This window comes from Myotis lucifugus, unplaced genomic scaffold (genome assembly GCF_000147115.1).
Source record: "Myotis lucifugus unplaced genomic scaffold, Myoluc2.0 scaffold_275, whole genome shotgun sequence".
Lineage (NCBI taxonomy): Eukaryota > Metazoa > Chordata > Mammalia > Chiroptera > Vespertilionidae > Myotis > Myotis lucifugus.
The window spans coordinates 786777-793467 of record NW_005871323.1 but is presented as its reverse complement, the minus strand read 5'-3'; positions in this window follow the sequence as shown (position 1 = coordinate 793467).

Sequence of the window (6691 nt, the reverse complement as noted above, 5' to 3'; positions counted from 1 at the left end):
TCTAGTTGTAAATAATGCTTCAATGAATATAAGGGTGCATATACTTTTTCAAATTAGAATTTCAGGTTTCTTTGGATATATTCCCAGAAGTGGAGTCTCTGGGTCATATGGCAGTTCCATTTTTAAGTTTTTGATGAAACTCAATAGTGTTCTCCACAGTGGCTTCACCAATCTTATATTTTACAAAAGTTTGGATGAATCTGGAGAATATTATGGTAAGTAACATAAATCAGTCAGAGAAATACAAGTATCATATGATTTCACTTATATGTGGAATCTGATGAACGAAATAAACTTAGAAACAGACTCATAGATACAGAGAACAGACTGACAACTGTCAGAAGGAGGGGGATTGCTGGGCTGGGGAAAAAGGTGAAGGGATTAAGAAAACACACACACACAAACAAAAACAAAAAAAATTCATAGACATAGACAACAGTGTGATGATTTTTTCAGATGGAAAGGGGGTGAGGAGATGATGAAGAGGGTAAAGGAGGGATAAATGGTAATGGAAAGAGACTTTACTTGTGTTAGTGAGCACACAATACAATATTCAGATGATGTATTATAAAATTGTACACCTGAAATCTATATAATTTTATTAACCAAAGTCGCCCCAATAAATTCATTTTTTAAAGTTTAGCAATTACACTAGAATATACTCATCTCCTAGGGCTTGTAAAGCAAGTTTCGGGGTTGAATATAAAAGTGTACTTTAGTTAAGATAATAGAAAAATGTCACATCTTACACACAGGATGTATGGCTCTGTTTTTTCTACTCTTAAGAGATAAGATCACTGACTCACAATCCAAAGATGTCTTGCAGAAGTCTGTAAGCAGGAAAGACTCCTGGCCATAGTCACCAAGACCCCAGACAGGATGCTGCCAATAACTAAATAAATCAGCTTAAGGAAATTGCTGGAGTAAAGTGGGAATAGAGGAATTATACCTCAATATAATAAAGTTCATATATGACAAACTCACAACTAACATCATATTTAATGGGGGGAAACGAAAAACATTTACAGGAATAAAACAGGGATGTCTTTTTCACCACTCTTATTTAACATTGGAAATTCTAGCCACAAAATCAAAGAAGAAGAAATAAAGGCATTAAAATTGGATAGGAAGAAGTAAATTTCTCAATTTTCAGATGACATGGTACTATCTAAAGAGAACCTTAAGTACTATACCAAAACACTACTAGAAGTGATATACTCAGGAAAGTAGCATATACAAAATTAATATTTAAAAATAGGTTGCATTTTTATATACCAATAATGAACTATCAGAAAGGGAAAACAAAAAGTACAATTCCATTTACAATTGCTTTAAAAACACACATACACAAAAACCTACAAGAAAATTTAACTAAAGAAGTAAAAGATCTGTACTCAGAAAACTATAAAGCACTGAAGAAAGAAATCAAAGAACATACAAATAAATAAAATTACATACCGTGTTCATGGATAGAAAGACTTAACATCATTAATATGTCCATACTCTCCAAAGCAATCTATAGATTCAATCCAATCCTGTCAAAATAACAATGGTGTATTTCACAGAACAAAAATCCAAAAATCAATATGGAACCACACACACACACACACACACAAAGAAACAAACAAAAGAAAAGAAAACCAAAAATCAATATGGAACCACACACACACACACACACACAAAGAAACAAACAAAAGAAAAGAAAAGGAAGGAAAAGAAAAGAAAAGAAAAACCTGAATGACCTCAGCAATATTGAGAAAGAAGAATAAAGTTGAGGCTATCATGCTACCTGACATCAAACTATATAAGGCCATACTAATCAAAACAGCATGGTACTGGCATAAAACAGACATAGATCAATGGAACACCATATAGAGCTCAGAAATAAATCCCTGTCTACATGATAAAATAGTATTTGACAAAGGAGGAAAGAACATATAATGGGGTAAAGACAATCTATTAATTAAATAGTGCTGGGGAAATAGTGCAGATGTTCAAAACAATTAAAGTGGACCACCTCCTTACAACTTATCTATCTATCTATCTATCTATCTATCTATCTATATATATATATATATAAGGCACTGAAGAAAAATAGGTTGTATATATATATATATATATATATATATATATATATATATATATATGCCTAAGCAACTGTTTGACCTTTTGCCCATTCGACCAGTAGCTATGAGGCACACTGACCACCAGGGGGCAGATGCTCAATGCACAGGCATGGAAACATGGAACAGACTGAAGAATCTCAGAGAGAAGGGAAGAGGGGGGAAGGTGGGAAGAGATTAACCAAAGATCTTTTTAAAAAATATATTTTATTGATTTTTTACAGAGAGGAAGGGAGAGGAATAGAGAGTTAGAAACATTGGTGAGAGAGAAACATTGATCAGCTGCCTCCTGCACACTCCCTACTGGGCATGTGCCCACAACCAAGGTACATGCCCTTGACCGGAATCGAACCTGGGACCCTTGAGTCTGCAGGCCAACGCTCTATCCACTGAGCCAAACCGATTAGGGCCATAGATCTTATATGCATACTGGAGGCCTGGCCTGTGGGGAGCGGGCCGAAACTGGCACAGTGCATGGATTTGTGCACCAGTGGGGTCCCTCAGCCTGTACTATGGGGATTGGGCTGAAACCAACAGTCTGACATCCCCAAAGTGGTCCCAGATTGTGAGAGAGAGGCACAGGGCCTCTAGTACAAGCATAAACTCAAAATGGATTAAAGACTTAAATGTAAGATTTGAAACTATACAAATCCTAGAAGAAAACATAGGTAGTAATATCTCTTACATTTCTCTTAGCAATATCTTTTTTTGATATATCTCCTCAGGCAAAGGAAACTAAAGAAAATATAAACAAATGAGATTACATCAAACTAAAATGTTTTTGCACAGCCAAAGAAACCATTGAAAAAGAGAGACAACCTACTAAATGGGAGAGTATATTTGTCACAACAAATATGATATGGGGTTAATAGTCAAAATTCATAAAGAGCTCATACTACTCAACACACACACACACACACACACACACACACACAATACACACACAAATACAATTAAAAAATGAACAGAGGATCTGAATAGATACTTCTCTGAAGAGGACATACAGATGGCCAATTGATATATCAAAGATGCTCAACCTCACTAATTGTCAGAGAAATGCAAATTTAAACCAGAATGGCTATCACTGATAAATCCAGAAATGGCAAATGTTGGTGAGGATGTGAAGAAAAGGGAACCCTCATGCACTGTTGGTTGGGAATGAAGCTTGGTGATGAAAAACAGTATGGAATTTCATAAAAATATTAAAAATGGATCTGCTTTATGACCCAATGACTCCACTTTTGTGGATATATCCTAAAAAATGCCCAAACCCTAATTTTAAATAGTATATGCACTCCAATGTTCACTGAAGCATTATTTTCAATAGCCATGCTATGGAAGCAGCCAAAGAGTCAAGAAATAGATGAGTGGAGCCCTGGCCAGTGTGAATAAGTTAGTTGGGTGTCATCTTGTGCCGAGAGGTGGCTGGTTTGATTCCTAGTCAGGGCACATGCCTGGATTGTGGACTTGCTACCTGGTAGGGGAAGTGCAGGCAGCAGTTGATCAATGTTTCCCTCTCACATCGATGTTTCTCTTCTTCATTCCTCTCTCTCTAAAAATAAATATTTTTAAATAGATGAGTGGATTAAAAAGGATTGGTTTATATGTAAAATGAAATATTACTTGGTCCCCAAAAAGAATGAAATCTTACTATTTGCAACATCATAGATGGACCTAGATGGTATTATGCTCATGAAATAAGTCAGAGTAAGACAAATACCATATGATTTTACTTATATGTAAAACCTAAAGAATGAAATAAAATAAACAAAAATAGAACCACCTTTACAGAGAGAGAGAACTGGTGGTTGTGAGAGGGGAGGCAGGTCTGGGGACTGGGTGAGAGAATGAATGAACTAAGAAGCACAAATTATACAAAATATTAGTGGGGAAGTAAGTAAAGCATAAAAAACATAGTCAATAACATTGTGATAACTATGTATGGTGCCCGTTGGGTACTGGAATTATAGAGGGAACACTAAGTAAAGTATATGATTGTCTATCCCAAATCGATACATAATAAAATTTAGGGGAAAAAAGTCTGATAATAAGTGTTGGTGAGTTTGTACAGCAATTGGAACTGTCATACACTATTGATGAGGATGTAAAATGGGGCAGCTGTTTTGAAAGTTCTGCAGCACCTCACAGGGTTAAACAGAGTGACCATATAACGTAATTCCACTTCCAGGTATATACTCAAGAGAACTGAGAACATGTCCATACAGCAATGTGTACATTAATTGTTCACAGCAGCATTGTACTTAACAGTATAATAAACCCATGTCTACAGGGTAGGGGATTGCTGTCAGAGGAAGAGGATTGCCCAAACGCCCAAATGTCCACATACTAATGAATGCATAAATAAAATGTGGTATATCTATATAACAAAATATTTTTCAGAAATGATAAAAGGGGTGCTAAAGCTTGCCCAAGTACTGACCAATCAGCACTACCCATGGCTCTGAACCCCTTACTCATGATTACTCATGATTTTTTGCCTTTAAATCCCGCCCCCCACTGTTGTAAGCCATTGAGGAGTTCCGGTTTTTAAGCAATAGTTTCTAGGTTTGTTTTTTTGGCACTCTGAAATAAAACAACTTTAATTCCTCCACTCCAATTATCTGTGTTCATGGTCTTGCTGTGCTCTGGGTGGATGGACTATCTTTTGTTCTGTTACACAACCAATGTGTGTGATCATAGCTTCAATTAATAGCACACATGGAATGTGTGAGAATGCTGGCCTCGTTTTTCTCACCATCCACATCCCACAGGGCACAGCACAGCATAATAAGAAGGAAAAAGAGACAGAGTAGGGGAAAAAATGAAATATAAGTGACTGCCATTATATATTTATAATTCAGACTACAAGAGACTTATTCTGCTCCTTAGAGGCAAAATGAATAGTAGATTTGGCTTTATATTTACAAAACTGTGTCATATAACATTTAGCTGGCTGAATTTATATTGTCTTTATATCTAATAATTTAAGTACTTTTGGCATCAGGTCTTCCATTAATACCATAGTCAGGGCAGTGACAACAGCTGTGTTTTTATACTGAAAATGTCTACGGTGCTACGCGGTTTCTGGCATTATAACAGTATGATGATTAGCGATATGTTATGAAGAACCAGCCTAGGAGCCACAACAGATGCCTTTACCAGTTGTCCCCATAATTTGCTATGTGAGTTTTTAGCAGTTTCACCATGTGGGCCATTGCCTCTCTAGTAAGAAGTAATTGTCATAGAATTTACTCTGGTGTCTATTAGTATCAGGATTCTCAGATACCTAACATCAAGTTTTTTGAGGACAAGTAATATTTCTGGAGACTAAAAGCACATAGTGGTCCTTTCCAAACAAGGAAAAATAAACCATTTTTTTCCAAGAGCCCATTTGTTTAAAAGCAGCCTTGTTTCAGATGATCCATTAATGGGGTTGTATTTAAGTGGGTCAGACTGCATGTTTTTCCTTCCACACTACCAGCTATTAATAGTTTGTGCTTGGTTTTTCTCATTCTTCAATCATGGCTCTATTTCCAGTGATTATGGAAGAAACTTAAAATAATACTATCCACAATTTCATTGTCTCATTACCAAAACTCAGTGGATGGCTTTGTAGTAACTTTTCCCTGACCCAACTATTTTTCAGGAAAAAATATCAAAAAGCTCAACATTTTTCAGCCAAAGATATCATTCAATAGTGAGAATGACTAGAAATTCTATCACTTTCTTTATTTTTCTAAGATAAAATCCCATCTCCTTCCCATTTGTAAGATCATGTTTACTTAATTATTTATTAAAAATAATCACTTTGCTGTATTGTATGCTTTTTCTTTAAATCTCAAATCTAATATGCATCCACCATACAATTCTCCCAGAGACATCTTTCTGAGATTCAAACTGGTGAGATCCAATATCACTTAAAAGTGAAAGAATGTGAATTAAAATATAATAAATTATATTTTCAACTTCTGTATTAATCGTGACATGTTTATTAATCAAGGCAATTTATTAATCTCAGCAAAGCCTTATTTTATGAATGTAACTGTAAAAAGGTAAACCCTCTGGGGCACTGTTTTTGTAAATTAAAATTACAACAATCTCTTTGAAAGACTTGTCAGTACACATTAACATTAATAATACACCTATGTGACCTGTTTAAAAATCTACCTACACATATATATGTCTGAAAGACATTTAACAAGAAAATATATATATACACAGATCTAGGTGCAAGAAGTTTAAATGACGAACAGTGGGTGGATGGTAACACAGAAATGCACTATATAGATGAACTACTAAGCACCCACTTTTTAAATGACAGATTTCTATATGCTAACAGAAAACACCTTTAAGGATAACACCCTGATGCAGGACAGCATGTGTTTACTGTGCTCTCTTATCGGGATACATAGATGTGTGTGTGAACACAGTGCAAAGTTTCTGAGGCTCTGGGTGCTTAAACTACCCCTGGAAGAGAAACTGGCCATAGGGCAAACTCTGAGAGTGCAACTAGGAGACTGCAGGCACAGGCAGGAGTCTGACTTTATTGTCTAAACTTTTGTTCAGTT